The sequence below is a fragment of the Myxocyprinus asiaticus genome, chromosome 15, assembly GCF_019703515.2.
Source record: "Myxocyprinus asiaticus isolate MX2 ecotype Aquarium Trade chromosome 15, UBuf_Myxa_2, whole genome shotgun sequence".
Classification (NCBI taxonomy): Eukaryota; Metazoa; Chordata; class Actinopteri; order Cypriniformes; family Catostomidae; genus Myxocyprinus; species Myxocyprinus asiaticus.
In genome coordinates this window covers 40,897,487-40,923,025 of record NC_059358.1, presented here as the reverse complement: position 1 = coordinate 40,923,025, position 25,539 = coordinate 40,897,487, and the positions used below count along the sequence as shown (strand labels likewise).

Genomic DNA, 25,539 nt, shown 5'->3' with positions numbered 1-25,539 from the left:
GCATCAGATTCCACAGACTTCGTTGTTTAATGTGCATATGCTCATTTCAATCAGCATCACTATCTGCGGTCTTGTAGAGATGTATAGGGTGTTGTTTGGATGTATGTGTCGTCTTTACACGTAAAGTGAGAGAGATTTATTTCCATACAGGCATAGCATATAGCAGGCTAATATAGGCAGAAGTGCTAAAGTAGACGATTTTCTCTTGAAATGGGCTTGTTTCTAAATATTTTGCCTATGCATTCACGTGCTTTGGTTGGAAGTAGATGTAATGTGCCGTTTACAAACCTTCACTGCTGCATTTTCACGGCTCCGTAAAAGCTCTGTCTTAAACATTTAATGTGTGTCTATAGACATGGGGAAATCCAGTGCATGTAGCTGTCCGTGCGTGCACTGAGTGGCTGCTCGTGACGCACGACTGGCTTCGCATCTCATTGGTTGAGCCCGTCCTCCCTCGATCTATTTCGGCCAATCGTTTTTTCTTTCAGTTATGACGTCTTAGTTCCGGTAAAATGGCGGCCTGCAGAGGAAGGGCAACTCTTGTTGTTTAGAGAGAAATTATGGACTCGTAGCTTTGGTCGTGTCTTTGTTCTTGAGATGGTCCGCCTGTCAGGCGACAGTGAGAGCAGCTGTCCGGAGCAGCAGAAGCTGCAGAAAGGTCTGCGCTGGTTTAAAAAGAGTCTTGTGTTGTGTAAATGTAATACTGTCAGTGTGCAGGAGAATCAGACACATGCAACAGTCCAGTGATGCTCTAACATTATAATAATGATCACACGAGACTTTTAGATTGTTGCATAGCATTGGGTGTTAGAGAAATCTAAATAATTCATGTCAGCTGTAAGTTGAATGGATAGATCTGGAAAAATTAAGAGATCATTGCAAAATTATCAGTTTCTCTGGATTTACTATTTATAGGTATGTTTTTGAGTAAAATTAAAATTTTTGTTTTATTCTATAAAGTACTGGCAACATTTCTCCCAAATTCCAAATAAAAATATTGTCATTTAGAGCATTTATTTGCAGAAAATGACAACTGGTCATCACCAATCCTCCAGCTGGTTGCCTGATGGTTAGACGGAGACCTGGAGAGGCCTTCAAGCCACAGTGTCACTCACACACTGTGAAATTTGGTGGAGGATGGGTGATGATATGGGGGTGCTTCAGCAAGGCTGGAATCGGGCAGATTCATCTTTGTGAAGGATGCGTGAATCAAGCCACGAACAAGGTTATCCTGGAAGAAAACTTGCTTCCTTCTGCTCTGATAATGTTCCCCAACACTGAGGATTGGTTTTTCCAGCAGGATGATGCTCCATGCCACACAGCCAGGTCAATCAAGGTGTGGATGGAGGACCACCAGATCAAGACCCTGTCATGGCCAGCCCAATCTCCAGACCTGAAACCCACTGAAAACCTCTGGAATGTGATCAAGAGGAAGATGGATGGCCACAAGCCATCAAACAAAGCCGAGCTGCTTGAATTCTTACGGCAGGAGTGGCATAAAGTCATCCAACAGCAATTTAAAAGACTGATAGACAGCATGCCAAGACACATGAAAGCTGTGATGGGAAATCAGGGTTATTCCACCAAATATTGATTTCTGAACTCTTCCTAAAACATTAGTATTGTGTTGTTTAAAAATGAATATGAACTTTGCATTATTGGAGGTCAGAAAACACTGCATCTTTTTTGTTATTTTGACCAGTTGTCATTTTCTGCAAATAAATGCTCTAAATGAAAATATTTTTATTTGGAATTTGGGAGAAATGTTGTCAGTACCTTATAGAATAAAACAAAAATTTTCATTTTACTCAAAAACATACCTATAAATAGTTAATCCAGACAAACTGATAATTTTGCAGTGGTCTCTTAATTCTTTCCAGAGCTGTATATGTATATATTTGTGTGTGTGTATGTTGAGTTATAACATTATAGTAAATATGTACTTGTGTATTTTGTTTTGACAATTATTTATTTATAGATATAGTTTATTTTGTTTAACATTTATTTAGTTTATTGACTTTGAAGTTTTTATTTATTTGTTCATTATTTATGGATTTAATGCTAGGTTAAATAATTATTTATTTTTATTGTTTTTATTTTTAAGAATAAGAAATACTTGTTTTTTGTTGTGAAACACTTTTAAAATATGATTGTGTTTTAGTCTTTTTTTTTTGTGCTCTATAACTAAAGATTACATTTAACAATACAACATATTGTTATCATAATTATTATCAGTATTATTAGTAGTAGTAACACAGTGGTGTCCAAAAGTCTCAGACCACATTGGTGCAATATAGAAGCATTTTCACTAAGGATCTCAGACGTTTGGGCCCCACTGTATAACATTATAATTATGTTAGACTAATATAATTCACTTCTCTGACCCTATCTGAATCTTTTCTTTCAAACCCCTGTTTATAGCATAATCGTATGCTCTGTATCATATCGGATTATTTTAAATGAATACTTTTCTTCATGTTAAGACTGACATGTTTAGCAATCTGTATAAGGTAGTTGAATTTCTCCAGCAGTGCAGCTCTATTATGCTTGCGTAAAAGACTGGAGCATGCTAGTGATGGACGATATTCTAGTAACATTGTTCCTCATTTATCATCTTTTTTCTCTCTTCCTTGTATTTAAAGTTTGATCTGGCAAAAGTGAGGTTGATATTTCTCGGGCTTAAAGGAATATTCCGGGTTCAATACAAGTTTGGCTCAATCATCAGCATTTGTGGCATAACGTTGATTACCACAAAAATTATTTTTGACTCGTCCCTCCTTTAAAAAAGTAAAAATCTGAGTTCCAGTGAGGCACTTACAATGGAAGTAAATGGGTGCCAATCCATAAATGTTAAAATACTCACTGTTTTAAAATATAGCCACAAAATGTAAACAGTATACGTGTTAACATGATTTTACTATGATAAATTCACTTACTAACTTTTTCTGTGTAAAGTTATAGCCAAATTTACAGTTTGGTTGCCATGACGATGTAATGCTGTAAGCACTAAAATCCTAATGCGACCATAAAAAAAGGCTATTTAACCAACTTTATATCTTAAATAAAACATGAGTTTTAACAGAAGAATTCATGTAAGTGCTTTTATAAAATTATAAGCTTCACATTTTTGTCTTTAAACCCTCCAAAAATTGGCCCCATTCACTGCCATTGTAAGTGCCTCACTGTAACCCAGATTTTTACTTTTTTTTAAATAAAAGGAGGGATGAGTCTAAATTAATTTTTGAGGTAATCAACATTATGCCCCAAATGCTGTTCATTGAGCTTAACTTGTACTGAACCCGGAATATTCCTTTAAACCTGCCCCATAATGTCATATAATGAAAGTTTGTTATATTTACACAATGAGTGATGTGTGATCTCTGGATTCCTTACTCACATTTCACCTCTCTTGATTTCAGCTGCAGCCATCTGCCTAACAGAGCGCCTACGGGTTTTCGAGTCTTTATTTGAGCGGCAGGTGCAGATAACTGGAGCTCCAGGACAAGATCTGATCATCCGATTGGCTGATGGCAAAACAGTGAAAGGGGCAGCTGGTGTCACGACACCATTATGGATTGCACAGAATGAACGGTATGCATATAAACTTATAGTATGATAGGTTCAAACCTCCTGTCTTGTTATGAAAAATCCCACAATGTGTGTGTCCATGTTTTCACAGTGTTAAAGGTGCTGTGGTGGACAGAGTGAATGGAGAGTTGTGGGAGCTCGGTCGCCCTCTTGTGGCGGACTGTGAACTGCAAGTACTGGGTTTCCACAGTAAAACGAGTGCTATCATAACCTGAAAGGCTGCTCAGCAAGGAAGATGCCACTGCTCCAAAACCACAATAAAAAAGCCAGACTTCAGTTTGCAAGTGCACATGGTGACAAAGATCTTACTTTTGGAGAAATGATCTCTGGTCTGATGAAATAAATATTTAACTGTTTGGCCATAATGACCATCTTTATGTTTGGAGGAAAAATGGTGAGGCTTGCAAGCCGAAGAACATCATCCCAACCATGAAGCATGGGGGTGGCAGCATCATGTTGTAGTGGTGCTTTGCTGCAGGAGGGACTGGTGCACTTCACAAAATAGATGGCATCATGAGGAAGGAAAATTATGTGGATATATTGAAGCAACATCTCAAGACATCAGCCAGGAAGTTAAAGCTCGGTCGCAAATGGGTCTTCTAAATGGACAATGACCCCAGGCATACCTCCAAAGTTGTGGCAAAATGGCTTAAGGACAACAAAGTCAAGGTATTGGAGTGGCCATCACAAAGCCCTGACCTCAATCCGATAGAAAATTTGTGAGCAGAACTGAAAAAGCGTGTGTGAGCAAGGGGGCCAAAAAACCTGACTCAGTTACTCCAGTTCTGTCTGGAGGAATGGGCCAAAATTCCAGCAACTTATTGTGAGAAGCTTGTGGAAGGATACCTAAAACGTTTGACCCAAATTAAACAATTTAAAGGCAATGCTACCAAATACTAACAAAGTGTATGTAAACTTCTGACCCACTGGGAATGTGATGAAAGAAATAAAAGCTGAAATAAATCATTCTCTGTACTATTATTCTGACATTTCATATTCTTAATATAAAGTAGTGATCCTAACTGACCTAAGACAGGGAATGTTTTTTATGATTAAATGTCAGAAATTGTGAAAAACTGAGTTTAAATGTATTTGGCTAAGGTGTATGTAAACTTCTGACTTGAACTTGTACGTACCCCTAGTCGGGAATCTCTGATCTGTACTAGTATATAATATACACTGCCAGTAAAAAGTTTTGAAAAACTTGACTGAAATGTTTCTCATGATCTTAAAAATCTTTTGATCTGAAGGTGTATGCTTAAATGTTTGAAATTAGTTTTGTAGACAAAAATATAATTGTGCCACCATATTAATTTATTTCATTACAAAACTAAAATTTAATTAAAAAAATTACAAAAAAGTTTTTGAAATTGATGACTTGGACCAAATAATAAAGAAAAGCAGCCAATAAGTGCCCAACATAGATGGGAACTCCTTCAATACTGTTTAAAAGCATCTCAGGGTGATACCTCAAGAAGTTGGTTGAGAAAATGTCAAGAGTACATGTCTGCAAATTCTAGGCAAAGGGTGACTACTTTGAAGATGCTAAAATATAACACAGTTTTGATTTATTTTGGATTTTGTTTAGTCACAACATAATCCCCATAGTTCAATTTATGTTATTCCACAGTTGTGATGACTTTACTATTATTCTAAAATGTGAAAATAATAATAATAATGAGTAAGTGACCCTAAACTTTTGACCAGTAGTGTATACAACTAACAGTTTTGAGAATCAACTACTTTAACAATTATTGGAATTATTAATTGAATATTTAGGCAAATATTGCAACAATTTGTCCACAGCTCTTAACCGACAATTTTTTGCTTTTTGACCTTCGCTGAATTACAGGCAGAAATGGTTTTACTACAGTAATATTGTAGTAACCTTGTTTTTTGTTTTAATGTAATTAACCATGGTGTTACTACAGTAATATGGTGTTAATATAGTAGACATGTTTAATGTTGTGGTTAATATGATTTCATTACAAAATACCATGGTGATACTATGGTTAGTTACTGTAGTAAAACCATGGTTAATTTTTGTAAGGAAATGTTAGGTTTAGGGGTAGGTCAGTGGAACTCTAAATAAACACAATAAACACACTGCGGTAATGCCCCTATACTGTATGTTAGTATTTAATTAGGGGTGCAAATTGCATCTAACACTGTTTGCACCGGGGTCAAAGAAGATGCATTTGTTTGCTATTAACACATACAGCAAATATTTTCAGCCGCTGAAAAAATACACTGCAAAAATCCTGTTGTTTGAGTTATTGTTCCTCAGTAAAATGATCTAAAAATCATTTAAAAAAAAAACTACCTTAGAAGCAACACTGCATAACAATTGTTTACAGAGAATGTATATTGACTATAAGTGTATTGTGTCTTGTGGCACTTGATTTGTTTCACTTGTTTAACAGTTACAGTGCAGTAAGATTCTTTCTCGGAAACCAAATGCAAATGTACCTTGTTTTAAGTGATATTTAGATATTTTCATTGGAAAAGCAAGTCAAAAAAGACTAATTAAAACACTTATTTTTGCAGATCTTGATCTGACAAAAAAAGAATATATATATATATATATATATATATATATATATATATATATATATATATATATATCTTCTAAACAGAGTTGGTTATTGCCAGTTACCTCACAATAAGATCCACATTGCGATGCATAAATTGTTATTTAATACATTGCGAGCCATCACAAGTGAAGCATTGCTTCAGATTCACAGTTTGTGCTTGTTTAGATCACCTTTAACAACAGTGGATGTTTTTTGTTTCTGGCACCATTCAAAGTAAATCCTAGAGACTGTTGTGTGTGAAAATCCCAGGAGATCAGCAGTTACAGAAATACTCAAACCAGCCCATCTGGCACCAATAATCATCCAAGCGATTATCTAATCAGCCAATTGTGTGGCAGCAGTGCAGTTCATAAAATCATTCAGATGCGGGTCAGGAGCTTCAGTTAATGTTCACATCAACCATCAGATTGGAGAAAAATGTGTTCTCAGTGATTTAGACAGTGGCATGATTGTTTGTGCCAGACGGGCTGGTTTGAGTATTTCTGTAACTGCTGATCTCCTGGGATTTTCACACACAACAGTCTCTAGAATTTACTCCGAATGGTGCCAAAAACAAAAACATCCAGTGAGCGGCAGTTCTGAGGACGGTAATGCCTTGTTGATGAGAGAAGTCAACAGAGAATGGCCAGAATGGTTCGAACAGAGTCGACTGGTAACTCTGGTAACCACTCTGTACAATTGTGGTGAGAAGAATATCATCTCACAATGCTGTTCTGAGATGCGGGTTGGTGCTGTTTTGGCGGCATGAGGGGGACTTACACAATATTAGGCAGGTGGTTTTAATGTTGTGGCTGATCGATGTATATTGATATTGTTTTTATATAGATATTGTTTGTTTGTGTCTAATGAGAGGAATCTAATTTCTGTCAGGTGTGGGGACAGTGTCGGTGTGTGTTCAGGTGTTCTTCTGCCACACACAGGTTTCCTGAAGATCTTTAAGATGCTGCAGGTGAGATGCTCGGAGTGTTTAATGCCCTCCACTGTACTGGAATTTATGTACGGGTCAGGAGGCATGATGAAATGCATACATTTTTTAAATGTAATTAATCGCTCTAAATTAATGCATTAATTGACATTCATAATTCAAATACGAGGTCATAAAAGCTTCATGCATTAAAATAGATTTAAACATTGTATAGATTGTCACACTGCTGGACATATCAACTTTCCAAAAGTATTTCGTGTCAACTTCCCATCTACATAAAAAAGAGCATTTTTCTTTCTTATAACCTTTATTATGTCCTCTCTCTCAAGTGTCTCCTGTAACTATGACTGGGTCGGCAGAGGTGTCAGGTGTAGTGAGGATGATTGGTGTTGCATTTCCAGGAGAAAGAGAGCGAGAGGAGTGGGAGAGAGAGCAGGAGGAGGCCAGGAAAAGAGACCACTGACAGATCGGGAAGGTCAGTTCAGCTCTGAGGAAGTCTCACTGAGCCATGCAGCTTGAAGACTGTCAGTGTTTCTGCAATAACAGCAATAGTAACTCCACTGGTTTCACACAACTCTGCAATTACTTAGTTGTAGTTCACTTTTACAGTGATGATTTTAGATGGTAATAACATTGTACTTTGTTACATAATATAATACTGAAAGGTTACCATATTCATATAACATTGCCAAGCAGTTCTGTTGTGAAAGGATATTAAAGGAATATTTCACACAAAAATAAAAATTCTCTCATGATTTACTCACCCTCATGCCATCCCAGATGTGTATGACTTTCTTTCTTCTGCAGAACACAAATGAAGATTTTTAGAAGAATGTCTCAGCTCTGTAGGTCCACACTTTCACAATTACATCAGAAAGTGAAAGTGAAAGCGGAGATTTAGAGTAAAAAAGGACTTCAACTTTGATCTGTTTCTCACTCACACCTATTATATCGCTTCTGAAGTTATGGATTTAAACACTGGAGTCTTATGGATTACTTTTATGTTTCCTTTGTGATTTTTGGAGCTACAAAGATCTGATCACTATTCACTTGCATTGTATGGACCTACAGAGCTGAGATATTCTTCTAAAAATGTTAATATGTGTTCTGCAAAAGAAAGAATGTCATACACATGGGATGGCATGAGGGTTACTAAATGATGACAGAATTCTCATTTTTGTGTGAGCTATCCCTTTAAATTCATGAAGAAGTGTTGGGGACAGACTATACTTGTGAAGAAATAAACGCAAGCATCAAAGAAACATTTTCAATTAAGTAAATAAGGAAAAAATTAAATAAACAACTAACCGCTTATTTTAAACTAATTTATGTTATTTATTAAGGTTAATTTTAATTATTTAATTCTTAGTTATTTTTCATTATTTAATTTCACTTCTATCAAAATGTATTCATTTCAGTTTGTCTGAAAGAACATAAATGTTTGCATGTCTTACCACGATTTACACATGGTCAGGAACAGGTGTACATTTTGTTTGTACCAACAAACATTTTGAAAATATGAAAGCTTATCTGAGACCTTAGGTAAAAACGGCTTTATGAACAATTTACACAACAATTCGTTCTGCCAGTGTTTCATGAATGAGGCCCATTGAAATGAATGAGATCTGAAAAAGTCATGGAAATTTTTACTGTATATATAATTTTTCTCGAGTTACGTTCAGCTTTAAAATATTTCATTGGCTAGAAATTACAAGTGCAATTGCTCCAGATATACAGTAAAAATGCGACAAGAAAGGTCTTAGAAATGTCAGAATATTAGCTACCTTTTATAATCCCAGTGTACTACCATGGTCCAAAAAGCATGATATTATACCTTATCCAAAAAACAACAACAACATTTTGATAGTGTCAAAGTTTGTTTCTATGAATTTTCTTCAAGATCTATCAGGCTGCTGAAGTGACTCATAAAGCTGCTGTAGATGATTTAGTCTGCGATGGTTTATACTGTGGGTGATATGTCACAGGCGCAGGAGTCGTTCTTCTTTCATGATGTCAGTCCTGGCAGCTGCTGCTTCATGCCTAAAGGAGCTCATATATACAACATAAAGGTACAAGCCTCATCCCACATCAGCAGGGATTTACCCTTAAAATCACACACAATGCACTCTACATACTAGAGCCCGACTGATATTGGATTTTTGAGACCGATGCCGATTTTAGAGAGGGAAAATTCACCGATTACCAATATGGTGGCCGATATAGTTAATTTTTGAGCAGACCTTTTCTATGTGGAATGTGCACCGATTTTGCACCTATATGACTGTGCAAAGGTACTCAGGATGCTGTTTTCTTAAACAAATATTTTTATCAAAGAATATTTTACATTATTATTATACATTGTCAACAAATACTAGAAATGAGCACTGAGAAAATAAAGAATAAATAAAAATACAATAAATAGCTTAATAAACATCAGTACTGTTTAGTATCAGTCAGTTGCTGACCATTTAAATATAGAATAAATTCAAATAAAATAAATAGCTAAATAAACATCAGTAGTACTGTTTAGTATCAGTCAAATGCTGACTATTTTAATACTGCCAGTCAATTAGGGGCAGGTTGTAAAACAAGAAGCATTTACACCTGCCGAGTCAAGCGGTGTTACACCGTATTCTGCTATACAAGTTCAAGGGAAACTTTCAACTATGGAAAACCAGACTTTTAAATATTACATTTTATAAATGCAATGACTGGAATTGTTCGGTTGAAGGGGGTACCAAACTGCAAATCCTGAACAAAATAGTTTGGTGAATACATGTTTATACATTAGCTTCCACTCAGCTGACAAGGTATGAAAGTAGCTAAGTGGTTAGCTAGTTAGCTATAAGCTCGTTGTCACAGAGAGTAAAAGATGGCTGTTGTTTATTTATTTTCCAGCATTGCGTCTCACCAACTAGGTAACAACATAGCGTGAAATCAACACTCAACAGACACAATCCACCACTGCACCGTTGTCTGCTGAGCTGCAAAAAGATGCTCTGATGTTTACCTTTCAATCTGCTACATTACTGACTGCACTGACAAACTATAGCTGGCTAACATAGCAAATAGATGTGATCAACATGAATGACATGGTTGTCAGGGACAGGATTAATGTTATATTAGTTATATTGAAAAGGGAAAATGATGGGGTCATTGTTTATTAACATTCCAGTATGTATTTCACAAACTAGTATGCAACTTACCGTGAAGACACCACTTAACTCCACACCGCTTAACTCCGCACTGTCAGCAGAACCACCGTCAGCTCAGCTCTGTAAACAATGGAGTCGGAGCGCACTCTGCTGGACAAACTACATTATGACACCAATTCTAAATCACCCCAAGCTTTGTTTTCTGCATTATATGTTCTGAAAAAAAAGTTTTCACATCTGCGCATATCGGAAAACATATATGCCGATACCAATATATCTGTGAAAGGCTAATATTGATAAATCGGTTGGGCACTACTGCATACGCTTGCACATTTGTTTTTTAACTTTCTCGAGTTCAATTATAGTGTATAAGGCCCCACATACACCTGGTATTAACACCCATCTCTGGTGATTCAGTCACTAGTGGTCAGCATTACTGTTTGCACCTTGTAGTAACAAGCATCTCAAATGTGTCTCATTTGACCACTTGTGATCTGATTTCTTATAAGGAAGTGTCTCTGATCACTTAGCACAAAAGTGGGGCTGAATGACTTGGACAAAAACATTTAATATGCTACAGAAAACAGAGTTGTGCACTTACATTTAATATTTCGAGCCATATACAGAAGTAAAAGCATGTACAGAGAAGTAAATAACTTTACTCTTGTATTTAGTGCTGTCCACTTGTGATCAGATCACCTGAGACAGATCTGCAAATGGGTCTCATTGTCAAAATACTATTTACGTTGGCAGATGTAATGATTATGTAACCACTTCTTCTTCCTGTCAGAGTGAGTACAGGAGGCGAGGCTTTCGTCGAGGTTGTGACCCCAACTCTCTACAGTACGCCGCTATGGGAACAGTCGGGTCACTGGGAGCATGACAGTGAAAACATTTTCACGGTGACCTGTGAGCCGCACACCTTCGCTCTCAAACCCATGAATTGTCCAGCGCACTGGTGAGACAAACATCTTTGAAGGAATATTTCACCCAAAAATGAAAATTCTAGTACCCAAAAGATTTTTTGAAGGAGATATGATGTGAATATATCCATTGACTTGCATTTTATGGATATATTCACATCACATCGACTTTAAAATATCTTCGTTTGTGAATGCTGAAAACTGGAACATGGTGTGAATATGCCTTCATTCATTGAAATCATTCACAAAGTCAGAGTATACAGGTATGTTATTAAAATTACAAGAAATGATCTCAGTTCTAAAGAAAAGGGTCTCGTAATTTCATCAGTTTGATTGAAGAATTCTTCCACCCGTTTAGTCCAGTAATTGTGTTCATCATAAGTGTTTCTCAGGTGTAAACACTGGTTAAGTGTGATGTACGAGCAGAGAGTGCATTTGTGGCGTGAGCTGCCCATCTGCTGGGCGGATTTTGGAGCTCTGCACCTTAATGAACACTCAAGGGTGCTGCGGGGGTTTAACCAGAGTCAGACGCTTTTGTCAGGATGACGCACACATCTTCTGCACACCTGAACAGGTAAGAAATACATGCACACACAGCACAGTTGCGCTCTCTCTCTCTCTCTCTCTCTCTCTCTCTCTCTCTCTCTCTGACCTTGAAATAAAATTAAAAAAATAAAAATAAAATATATAACCCTAACCCTACACCGATCAGCCACAACATTAAAACCACCTGCCTAATATTGTGTAGGTAGCTCTGTAACCAGCACGTCTGGCACCAACAATCATCCATGTGATTATCCAATCAGCCAATCGTGTGGCAGAAGTGCAGTTCATAAAATCACGCAGATACGGGTCAGGAGCTTCAGTTAATGTTCACATCAACCATCAGAATGGGGAAAAAATGTGATCTTAGTGATTTGGAGCGTGGCATGATTATTGGTGCCAGATGGGCTGGTTTGAGTATTTCTGTAACTGCTGATCTCCTGGAATTTTCACACACAACAGTCTCTAGAATTTACTCCGAATGGTGCCAGTGCAGTATTTCAAAATATACATGTATTCAAGATATATTTTCTGAAAGCAAGTCTAAATATCTTATATGCTGCTTCTGAGGTGAATGTATCTTTTTTTAAGGATTTTTAGATATTTAAAATTATTTGAATTTGTAGTATTATATTAAACATTCTCAGATAACAAATTCTTCTTCTGCAGTATAGCTCCTAAAGTAAATGTACTCACAATGCTGTTCTGAGATGCGGGTTGGTGCTGTTTTGGCGGCACGAGGAGGACCTACACAATCATAGGCAGGTGGTTTTAATGTTGTGGCTGATCGGTGCGTGTATATATATATATATATATATATATATATATATATATATATATATATATATATATATATATATATACACATCAGAGTCTCTAGTTTGAGAAATAGATGCCTCACATGTCCTCAGCTGACAGCTTCATTGAATTCTACCCGCTCAACACCAGTTTCACGTACAACAGTAAAGAGAAGACTCAGGGGTGCAGGACTTATGGGAAGAATTGTAAAGAAAAAGCCACTTTTGAAACAGAAAATCAAAAAGAAAAGGTTAGAGTGGGCAAAGAAACACAGACATTGGACAACAGATAATTGGAAAAGAGTGTTATGGATCTTAACCCCATTGAGCTTTTGTGGGATCAGCTAGACTGTAAGGTGCGTGAGAAGTGCCGACAAGACAGCCACATCTATGACAAGTGCTACAGGAAGTGTGGGGTGAAATGTCACTTGAGTATCTGGACAAACTGACAGCTATCTGCAATAGAGGAGGATTTTTTGATGAGAACTCTTTGAAGTAGTTTAAGAAAAAAAAAATTCAAATTGTAATAGTAATTTTTCACGTTATTAATGTCCTGACTATACTTTGTGATCAGTTGGATGCCACTTTGGTGAATAAAATTACCAATTTCTTTCCATAAAAATCTGTACATTATTCTAAACTTTTGGCCGCCAGTGTGTGTGTGTATATATACATACACACATATATATATATATATATATATATATATATATATATATATATATATATATATATACATACACACACACACACACACCAACCAGCCACAACATTAAAACCACCTGCCTCAATCGGATTGAACTCTTTGTCATGTTCGTCAAACCATTCCTGAACAATTTTTGCAGTGTGGCAGGCGCATTATCCTGCTGAAAGAGGCAACTGCCATCAGGTAATACCGTTGCCATGAAGGGGTGTACGTGGTCTGCAACAATCTTTATGTAGGTGATACGTGTCAAAGTAACATCCACATGAATGCCAGGACCCAAGGTTTTGCAGCACAACATTGCCCAGAGCATCACACTGCCTCCGCCGGCCTGCCTTCTTCCCATAGTGCATCCTGCTGCCATCTCTTCCCCAGGTAAACGATGCACATGCACTCGGCCGACCACATGAAAATTTCTAAAAGAAAACGTGATTCAACAGACCAGGCCACCTTTTTCCATTGCTCCATGGTCATGCCCATTGTAGCCACTTTTGGCGGTGGACAGGGGTCAACATGGGCACTCTGACTGGTCTGTGGCTATGCAGCCCCATACAGCCCCACTTTTCCTGCTTCCAACACATGAAATTCAAGAACTGACTGTTCACTTGCTGCCTAATATATCCCACCCCTTGACAGGTGCCATTGTAGCGAGATAATACATGTTATTCACTTCACCTGTCAGTGGTTTTAATGTTGTGGCTGATTAGTGTATATACTGTAGATACTGCCAGAGTGCTTTATTGACATTATTCATGACTGCTATTAATGACTGTTTTACACACTAAAGGAACAATTTACAAAATTAAGTAAAAATAAAACCAAATCAGATAAAAAAAACTTCAACTTGAATATTCTCTCAACTCTAGCAGCTAGACTGAATTAAAGCCTTGTTTCTTTGTAAGTGACCTCAGATGTGAGCACACTGTAAGTTATAAATGCTGACCCTTTAGGAGTAATTGGTCTCCTTACGGTTGGAGTTTTGCTAGTTAGCTAAACTCGATTACTGCAAGATGCTGTGAAAAGTGTTTTTCACTTCTTTGTATTCTCCCTTCCTCTTTCATTGGCAGGGTTCAAAATTAAATGGATAGGTCACCCAAAAATGAAAATTTTCTCATAATTTACTCACCCTCATGCCATCCCAGATGTGTGACTTTCTTTCTACTGAAAAACACAAACTAAAATTTTTTAAAAGAATATTTCAGCTCTGTAGGTCTATATAATGCAAATTAATGACTGAATGTTGACCAGGTGACTAGAAATTTGAAGACCCAAAAGGCAGAATAAAAGTAATCCATAAGACTCCAGCGGTTAAATCCATATCGTCTAAAGCGATATGATAGATGTGGGTGAGAAACAGATCAATATTTAAAGGAATATTCCGGGTTCAATACAAGATAAGCTCAATCGACAGCATTTGTGTCATAATGCTGATAACCACAAAAAATTATTTGGACTCATCTCTCCTTTTCTTAAAAATAGCAAAAATGGAGGTTACAGTGAGGCACTTACAATGGAAGTGAATATGGCCAATTTTTGGAAGGTTTAAACAGAAATGTGAAGCTTATAATTATATAAAAGCACTTACATTCATTCTTCTGTTAAAACTTGTATATTATTTGAGCTATAAAGTTGGTTAAATCATCATTTTTACAGTCATTTTAGGGTTATAGGGTTTGTTGACATTACATCGTCATGGTAACGAAGTTGTAAAATTGGTTATAACTTTGCACAGAAAAGGTTAGTAAGTGATTTGATCATCCTAAAATCATGTTAACACGCATACTGTTTATATGTATTGTATTATTGTTGGCCCCCATTCACTTCCATTGTAAGTGAATGAAAGTCATACACATCTGGGATGGCATGAGGGTGAGTAAATTATGAGATTTTCATTTTTGGGTGAACTATTCCTTTAACACTTGCCAATATGTAAAAAAAAATAAAATAAATGGCATTGGCAGGTCAATAGAAGTTGGCTATTAACTTTTTTCATCATTTCAGCATACATTGCTTCAAATCACAACGTAAAAAACTGACTTTCACTTACGTAAGCAAATCAAGAACATAAAAATGGTCTACTAAATAAAAGCTCAGTGACAGCCATGCATCTTGTAACAACAACAAAAAAATAAACCATCAGACATTAAGCAAGAATGCCAAAAGGTTTTTTCTTTTATTGTTGTAACAACAGAAATCCACGTGCCAACACATTCCTGGCATTAAATGAAAATATGAGCAGTAAAATCATGGTGCAGTTTCACAGAGATACAAATCTCATATATGATCATGTGCTATTACCAGAAATATACAAAAAAAAAAAAAAAAAAAAAAGTTAATGGTCCTGGTACAAAAAAAGATATTCTTTTAGTAAAAAAATGCTGTTGCATGGCCAGTGAGTAATAGTTGTGGGCAAATAGTTGACATGTAGCGTGTCAATGAACTTTATTTTTTATTAACATTATCATTTTTTTATGAATGTATAAGAGAAAGCATTTAATTTAGGTAATTTAACTGGTATACATTTTTTTAACCATTTTTTTGATCAACTTTTGTCTTCATTAGTTAATTGAATTGCTGTTGTAATGTGACCATTTTTTTTAAAGTACATATACATAATGCTTGTAGAAACGTTCCTGTAGCTCAACTGGTAGAGCATGGTGTTAGCAACACCAAGATCATGGGTTCAATTCCCTGGGAATGCACAACTTGATATAATGTAAATGCCTATGTTCACTGAAAGTCACTTTGGATAAAAGCATCTGCAAAATGCATTTATATAAATATACAAATGTAAAAAAAATAAATAGTGGAAAGCGGTTTAAAATAGTTTTAGATGGACTAATGCATGTCGACTTCCCAAAAGTATGTCCAGCTAGTAAATTGTCTGAATCCACCCGCCATTAGCAGGTGTGGTAAACAGTTACATTTGGACCCTGTTTATATATCTTTCCTCTCCTTGCCTCTCTTTATTTGCATTTCTAAAAGGAAAGCTTGTTCATTTTCAACAGTCTCAACTTGAGGAAGCCACACAAAAGCTCTTTTATACTCATCCATCCCTAAACATACTGTTCTTGTGGTGATTTCCTTTGTGCGACTGAACTGATGTCTTGCATTGACCTTCTTTGCACAGGAATGTGTCTGGCTCGTTCTGTTTGGGCTGAAGTCTGACTCTGTTATAGAACGCCAGTGTTTATTCTCTCATACACACCCTTCATTTGTTTATTCACCGTTTCTCCTATCATCTTCAGCTGGAGGGGGAGATCACAGCATGTTTGGACTTTGTGAGGAGCATATATCGTGTCTTCGGTTTCTCCTTTCACTGTCTCCTCTCCACGCGACCCACGTCCTGTCTGGGTAAGCCCGCCCTCTGGGACTGTGCTGAGCAGGTAAACACATCTTCCATCATCTGTCAGTTACGCCCACCCTCCTTCACCTGTCGATAAGCGCCCACCACGGACATGCATGTGCGTGACGGAGGAGGTTGTTTGTGTCGGCTTTATGGCATTTCCTGCACTTCATGTCGGGATTATAAAATCCTGTCTGTACAAGTTCAATCATATGCAGTGAGGCAACATAGGACACAAACGGTGTAAGTGTAAGGCAAGTTTAAACGGACGGCTTTCGTGTCAGGGATTAATTTAATTTAGGGTCAGAGTGGAATGTAATATGTAGGTTATTCACGTCAAAGGAGAAAACATACAGGCAACTGTGTGAGAGAAATCAATTATCCAATCAGCTATTATCTTTAAAAATGATCAAGACTTGTTGTCCATAATGTTGATTACCACAAAAATAATTTTGACTCGTCCATCCTTTTCTTTAAAAAAAGCAGAAATGGAGGTTACAGTGAGATACTTACAATGAAAGTGAATGGGGGCCAATTTTTGGAGGGTTTAAAGACAGAAATTTGGAGCTTATCATTTTATAAAGGCACTTGCATTAATCTCTTCTGTTAAAACTCATGTATTATTTGAGCTGTAAAGTTGTTTAAATCGTCGCTTCTACAGTTATTTTAGGGTTTACAGTGTCATGTCACCATGGCAACAAAGTTGTAAAATTGGATAAAACTTCACACAGAAAAGGTTAGTAAGTGATTTTACCACACTAAAATTATGTTAACCCTATGACGCTGTGTATCAGATATGATATTCAACGTTTGACGGCTCCTGTTTCACTCTCTGTTCAAGCTCAAAAGACAAAAAAACATATGGCATGTAAGTCTCCCATGTTTATGGCACCATCTAGTGGTTATTTGTGGAAAAAAGTGGTTTCAATGTTTATATCGATCCATTAAAAATGGCGGCAGACTTGCACAAAAAATGACTCTTAGGTTGGGATAAATGACAGCTTATTTTAATAAAGTAAAAGTGACAGTAATGATTATATTGTTATTGATATTTTAAAATAAGTATTTGAATATAAGCAACTTATGCTTGGTTACAATTTTGCACATTATTTTATTGAAAAAGCCAGTTGAAATTACATGTATCAAATATGATACAATAGGCTTTTGAGGTATATCTCTCAAACACCATTACATTCCATTCATGCCCACTATAAAAATTAAAAATAAATCACAGAGCTTTGAAAATTCTGACATATACTTTTAAAAAGATATATTTAAAGTGTGAACTAATATTTCTGGGTATTTTCATATATGCAGCCTGCTCTGTCATTATAAAGACCTCATTATTTTACATTACAAGCTACTATGATGTCAACTTACCATAAGTTACTGAGACCCAGCAAAAAAAGTTTGACAATTCCCTTTTTTAAATGTCAATATAGTGTTTGGTGCATAAAATACATGTGATAATAATTGTTTATTGAAAAATAATATTTTATTCTTATTGTATTTGATGTGCTGAATTGAAATGTGATGCATTTCACTCCATATTTATAATCCAAGGACAGGAAGCTGTCATGTCCAAACTCTCTAACATTTGGTATCTCCGAACAGCCCAGTGAGTCCTCTGATAATACTCCAAGATTTACCACTTTGGCATGTATGGGCCAAGAAAAACTTAAATAATAAATGTTCTACACAAAAATTAATTGCTGGGCCTTAGGAGGATAATGACATTTAAAGCCTAATGTAAGGTTTTTTTTTGTTGTTGTTGTTGTTGTTGTTTTTTTACAATTTATTTTTATAGTTTATCTAATGGTAATAAAAACAGTTTTATGTTAAAAAAAATTCTGTTTGTCTGTAAAATTTATATCAACCATTTAAGCATAAGAATTTAGATCCAAATTAAGTCAAGTGTTTCCAAACTTTTGACTGGTATTCCAACAGTACATATAAACAGCAACCTAAATATTTATATAAAGATTTACCTAAAACATATTAAGCATAATTAGCATGCAGGGATGCTAACAATTGGATGTATTATTGTTTTGAACTGATTCATTGAAACATTTGTGCTGCTGATTTTTAAACTGCTACTAAAATATCTGTCGCTCTTATACATGAAGTGACACGAGGAGAAGGTTCGAATCAGGTCAACTTGTACTTAATGGCCAAATAAAACCCCATTAAAATGGGCAAATACTGTATACACAATGTTGCTTAATTTTAATTTTATTTCAACATTAAAATGACATTAAATGTATTGTAAATATTTTATATATATATATATACACACACACATATATATATACACACACACAGTATATAGATATCGCTTAGCTCTTTATAAAGATTATTGAATTAGATGTTTACAGAAGTACCTTTTATTAGCAGCACTGACCTCTGACTCTGAAACTTGCCAGATTTTCCTCTGAAATGTCTCTTTTATGTTTCTCTGAGAGCAGCAGTTGGAAAGCAGTCTGAAGCAGTTTGCAGAGTACTGGGAGTTAAACCCTGAGGACGGGGCGTTTTATGGACCAAAGGTGAGTGCGCCCAGAAAATGTTTCTTTTAAAATCTGTTTCTCCCTCCATATTAGGGGTGGGGAGAAAAACTGTTTACTGTTGCATCACAATTCTTTCTCAAATGATTATGAAACAATCCACATAATTTTATATTGGAAATTTTAATTAATTATTAACTCTGGTTCCCTATCAATTCAATCAGAATGCTGCGTCATAGCTGACGCACTGGGGTTATACCCGTAGGCCTAGCCAATCTCTGAAACTCTTTAAATTCTCTGCAGATAGCGCTTTGTGCTCCGCCTCCCTTGCGCACGTAGTGGGCGGTGCACAGTGCTATATCTTCAGCGGTGCACAGTGCTATATCTTCAGCGGTGCACAGTGCTATATCTTCAGCGGTGCACAGTGCTATATCTTCAGAATTTTCTCCTTCAGGGTGCCAATAATCTCTCTCCCGTACTCTGCATGGAAAATTAGATTTTCTTCCACAAAGAATCGGCGTCAAGATTTGCACCTCTCACAGCGGGTGGATCAGAGTTTCTTCTACCCCCTGCGGTGCTCCGGCAATAGCGGATACTAAACCTTCACCTTCATTTTTCCTCCTGTGGACAGCGGGTGGACGAGACATCTTTGCCTCTTTCACCGCATCACAGTACTGGGATTATTCTACGGCCCATGGGCCTCAACGGAAAGTATCCTTTTGATTATTCATTTATTGTATTGTATTGTATCGTTTCCTGTAGCATGTAACGTAAGCGCTACAGCCTGATTGTGCTTGTGTGTATCTATATACTGTGCACAATCTAAAAGAGCAGTTTACTTAACGACGTCTTTTTAAAGATGGTGTTTCATAAATGTTTTCCGCCGTGTGTATGGTATATCCCCTTATCCGACAGGCACGAGCGCCTGGGTCAAGCTCACGCAGAGGTGGCGCTCGGTGGATCATATTGTGCTCACTGCGAGCGCATGAGACTCAAAACGCTGCACTCTCGGCTCTCCCTCTTTCTGAAGGATGAATCCGGTCCCTTCCCCTCCCACCATGCTCCTTCTGTGGCTCCTCAGGGATCACATGAGGGAGACGTGCGAGGACGGGATGAGCTGGATGAGTTTGTGCAGGAGATTTTGCCGGCACAAGCCTTGCTTGTCTCCCCGCCTCCTCCACAAGCTTTTTCGCCTGTGGAGTATGCTCGTGATGACCTGCATCCCGTTATCGCGGCACAGGGCTCCATTATGTTCGGCACTCACTCCAAGGATAAGGATGATATGGTGTCGGAAGGTGAACCCTGGACACAGACATTGGATGAGTTCGCCAGGACTTCTCTACGAGGAGAGGAAGACCATGCTAGAGTTTCTGAAACCGAACTGTTTCAGGTGCTCGCTCGGGTGGTCAAGAACCTCAAATTGGATTGGCCCACTCCTCGTTCTTGACTAGACGATCGGTTCTGTCCAAGCCGGCGCGACTCCGTGTCCCGCCTCCCGGTGCCGTTCTTCCCCGAGCTGCATGAAGAGCTCACAAAGACATGGCGTGTTGGAAATCCAGGCCCGCTCACCCTTCCAGGCCCTGTACCATGACATCCACTCTATTGGACAAGACCTACTGGTGGGTGGGTCAGGCTGGCTCGGCTTTGCACACCATGGCGATGCTGCAAGCCTACCAGGCTGACCTGCTGAGAGAAATGGACACGAGCAGACCGGATCCCGAGTCCTTCACAGAGCTGCGCCGTGCCACTGACATGATTCGAATTGCAGGGTACATAAAGATTCCTGCACCTACTCCATATACAAGAGAGCCAAACACAAAAATCCTCCATGACTTTCCAATGCAAAGGTTTGCTAAGAGTTTTTGGGATCTCTTGTTGCAATTTAACAGCTCACTTTCTGTATCTCTGTGCACTTCAAAGAAGCTACAGTCAGTGAAAACATGACTGGAAACTCGCCGCTTGGCTTGATGGTTGACGTTTCTTAACAGACTGTCTGTAAATACAGTCCAGGTGCACAGGAGCAAGTCCAAAGGCCTTCACACTACTTTAGCTTATGTTTACACTCAAAGCTGGCACTGTCAGTGATGTTTCTGAGGCGTACAAATTGCAGGGCTCCGTAACTCTTCCTTTGATCGGTGGCTGAATAGAAGATGTTTAGTGTTTGAAGAATTAATCTCTTTTGGCATTTCTTTTCATTGCATTTTTTTTTTTTTTACAATCTTTTAGATCAACATCAAAATCCATGATGCACTGGGCCGACAGCATCAATGTGCCACAATTCAGCTGGACTTTCAGCTGCCAATTAGATTTAACCTGGCCAGTTGATATGATGTAACATTATTCATTTATATGTCATTTGACTGGACAGCACAAAACACTGAGTTAAAGAAATATTCCGGGTTCAATACAAGTTAAGCTCGATCAGCAGCATTTATGGCATAATTCTGATTACCAGAATGACAAATCATTTCAACTCGACTGTCCTTTTCTTTAAAAAAAAAGCCAGAAATCTGGGTTAGAGTGAGGCACTTACAATGGAAGTGAATGGGGCAAATATGTAAACGTTAAAATACTCAAATCAACATTATGCCACAAATGCTGCCGATTGAGCTTAACTTGTATTGAACCCGGAATATTCCTTTAATCCATTAACATTTAGCATTTACCATCAAATTGCAGTTTATTTATTTTTATTATTATTATTTTATTTTATTTTTTTAAATGTATGTGTGACTTTCCTCATCATAAACTGTGAAATACAGAAACATGTGTAACCGTATTTGAAATTAACAATGTGGACAGAAATATAATTTCAATATATTGACATTTATATAAATGGGGTCTGTTTTTAAAACTGGTCATGAATTTACATATTACCCTTAAAATATAAAATGTCTGTTTTTTCACCATTTCTTAGGGTTGCGCAGTATACAGGTACTACCGAGATATTAAAATACCAAAAAATTTTAACCAGTACGATATCATCTTGTTGTTAATTTGGTACATACAGTGTGGTGCTATTAGCTAGATTTTACGGGATGTGACATTTTTAGATGAAATCAATGACAATTTGACAATTCATCAAATTCAAATCTTGATATGGACAAGTGTGATCATTAAACAGCAGAAGGATGTAATTTAATTAAATAATACATTATTTATATATTATATAATATATAATTCTGATTATAGCTATATATATATATATATATAAAATTGTATTGTACAGAAAAATTTAATATTCAAATTAATAGCAATAATACCACTAATAATAATAATTTAGTAATAAATGGTTTTATTATTATCATTATTGTTTATAATTATTACTATTATTATTATTGTTATTACAATTATTATTACATGTAAGCAATATCACAAAAAGCAAGTGTACTGAATATCAGCACACTGTGATTCAGTCATACAGTAGCAGCCTTGTGCTACAGGTAATCAGATTTTTTTCATTAATGTTTTCATTTATACTGTGAAGCTCTGTTGTGCAGCATTTTATTTCTTCACTGATCTGAGACAATTTATTTTATGCAGAAATATTGATTTAGTATAAGTACCGAGGTAAGATGGCTGGTATTGTACCGAAGCCAGCATTTTGGTATCGGAGCAACCCTACCAGTTATTAAGTTTTGTGGAGTGATTCACAAAATCCCTTTCCAAAATCTCTTGGGGATCCTTGAAAATGTTATTAATCAGGACCCCTACAGGAAGACATTTTCCAAGCTTGTAAGTTATGAAGAAGAATTTAATCCACATAATAGAGAGATTTTTAGCATTAAAAAGCATAAAATAATTTAAACATTCTTTAGTTTGCGTGGATGCAGCATATGTCTTGAAATGAATTTAAACTCCATTTAAAGGGGTCATGACATGAGGAATAAAATGTTTCTTGATTTTTGATATATAAGAGGTCATTGTACTATAAAAACACACTGTAAGTTTCAGAACTCAACTTCCTAAAGCTGGCAAAATGACTTGTTCTCTACTTCCTTCACATTATGATGTCACACTGTGTTAGACAGTTGCATCTGACCACCCCCACAACAACACATCAACTGCATACTTTACCTTATCACTTCAGTAGCCCCACCAAGTAGTGGTGAGCTGTGCAATCAGTCAAGAGCAGAGAGCCAATCAGAACACTGGGCATTTAATGTCAAGTCTTAAAGGAGAAGCAGCACCAGAACCGAGCGTTTCTGACAGAGGGTCAAAATGAGTGTGAAAATGGATCGTGGTTTACAAATATATGACTGATTTTTGTGCAAAATGTTTTTTTCTAATATTATAAATGAACCTCAAAGAACATTTTAAAATAATTAAAAAGGCATGTCATGACTCCTTTAAAGCATTTTTGTAACTGTATTATAATTATTATTCATGCATTTTTCATGACCTCCAATTATTGGAGAGACAACGTGGAATATATTGTGAAAAACTGACCTGTTATGGATCTAAAAACATACACTTTCCCTTAAACAAATACTTAAATTGTAACCTCAAATCTGGAAGTTGGGATGTCTATTTGTGTCCATTTGTCAACTACCCTGGTGTCTGTGTTTTTAGCAACTGTCTGTGTGTATCTCTCAGGGCTGATGGAGAGATGTACAGGCCCATTATGATACATAGGGCAGTGCTGGGGTCCCTGGAGAGAATTATCGCCATCCTGGCTGAAAACTTTGGCGGAAAATGGTCTGTATATATGTTTATGTGTATGTATGTGCATTTATTAGTTTTTGAATGGTTAAAGTATTAACTAACTTTCTTTCAGGTCTTTTCTCCAGCACAGGTGATGGTTCTGCCTGTAGAAGGCAACAGTGAGACCTATGGGCAAGAGGTCAGAGGAAATCCGACACTTTGGACAAACTTTATATATTTATAAACATTTATAGGGAAGTATATCATCAACATTTCTGTGGGTTTAAGGTGGTTCAGAGACTGAGGGAAGCTGGCTTCATGGCTGATATTGATAATGATCGTGGTGCCACCTTAAATAAGAAATCCACTCCGCACAGCTCTCCCAGTACAATTATATATTTGGTGAGGGTCTGTTCTGAGTGTATGAGCATTTCTGAAATATTTTCACTTTAATAGTAGGGAAAATTCACCCAAAAATGTAATTTCTGTCATTATTGTTGGGTCTGTCAATCTCCAAAATGAGAAATAAAATAAGTAAATAAAAAGACATAGTCCATGTGACTCATATGCTCTATTCCAAGTCTTCTGAAGTCATACTTCATGAATTGAGAAGTTGTTATTCACTGATAATCTTACCTTCCACCGAAGTTTTAAAATAGATTTCAAATGTTGTTTGAACTACAAAATGGCACTTTGGCGCCAAACACCGTTGACTCACATTTCTTATGACTAAACCTCTTTGAGGTCAGTGGAGACATATTTGATTTGAGAGCTACAGCGAAGATGATGATGATTATCAGTGAATACCTTTTCGGTCTGTTCCTCACACAATCACTATTGTACATCTTCAGAAGACTTGGAATATAGTTCACAAGTTGTTTGAACCTTTTTTTGGGTGCTTTGTCATTTTGGAGCTTAATTGCCACAGTCTCCATTAACTATCATTATATAGATTTTTCTGGATATTCTTTAAAAACTCAACTTTTGTGTTCCACTGATGCAAGAATTTAAATGTTTGGGTGAACAACTAATGTTTTTTTTTGTTTTTTTTTATATGCTGACATTGACCATTTCTTATCAAGATGAGTAATGGTATCCAGTTAAAGAATGAGTGTTCTGTAAATAGTATGTCAGATAAATTAATCTTTCCTTCTTTGTTTTCAGCAGTTGGAGAGAAAAAGTGTGAAAATGGCACTGTAAGTGTGCGGACGAGAGGGTGCAAACAGCTCGGGCAGAAATCACTGGAGGAAGTGATGGCATCACTGACAGAACTCAGAATCAGTCACACCAGTCAGGAGGAATTGTAAACACACCCATACAAACACAGCAGAGATTCTCAGAACAAACACACAGTCATTTTAAAGCAGACTTCTGTATACAGTGGATATAAAAAGTCTACACAACCCTGTTAAAGCAGCAGGTTTTTGTGATGTAACATTTTTTTAAAAATTATTAAACAAAGATAAATCATATCAGACTTTTTGCACTTTTAATGTAAAAAGTTCAACCTATGCAAACCAAAGTGACACATTTCAGAGAAATAAATAAATAAAACACTTAGAATAACCTAACTGCATAAGTGTGCACACTCTTTTAGAATTGGGTATGTGGCTGTGTTCAGAATCAACCAATCATCAAGCTCATGTGAAATAGTACACACCTGTCTTCACCTGAAGTGACCCTGATTAATTCCAAATAAATCTCAGCTGTTCTTGTAGTTTTTCTGACATCTTGGTTTTATGCTACTACAAGAGCCATGGGCCACAAAGAGCATACAAAGCATCAACGGGATCTCATTGTTGAAAGATATCGTTCAGGTG

At 36.8% G+C, this 25,539-nt stretch overlaps 1 protein-coding gene and 1 pseudogene across 1 annotated transcript in view; both read left to right on the top strand.

Moving 5' to 3' along the window:
* LOC127452614 (regulation of nuclear pre-mRNA domain-containing protein 2-like) overlaps positions 1-4,796 on the top strand; it is a 44,968-nt gene extending 40,172 nt beyond the window's left edge. Inside the window, exons 11-12 of the transcript XR_007899295.1 lie at positions 3,420-3,591; positions 3,680-4,796. The gene's annotated coding sequence lies outside the window, so the exon portion shown is untranslated. The remainder of the gene's footprint in view (positions 1-3,419; positions 3,592-3,679) is intronic.
* Positions 598-25,026, top strand: LOC127452699 (threonine--tRNA ligase 2, cytoplasmic-like; annotated as a pseudogene).
* Positions 25,027-25,539: the final 513 nt, after the last annotated feature.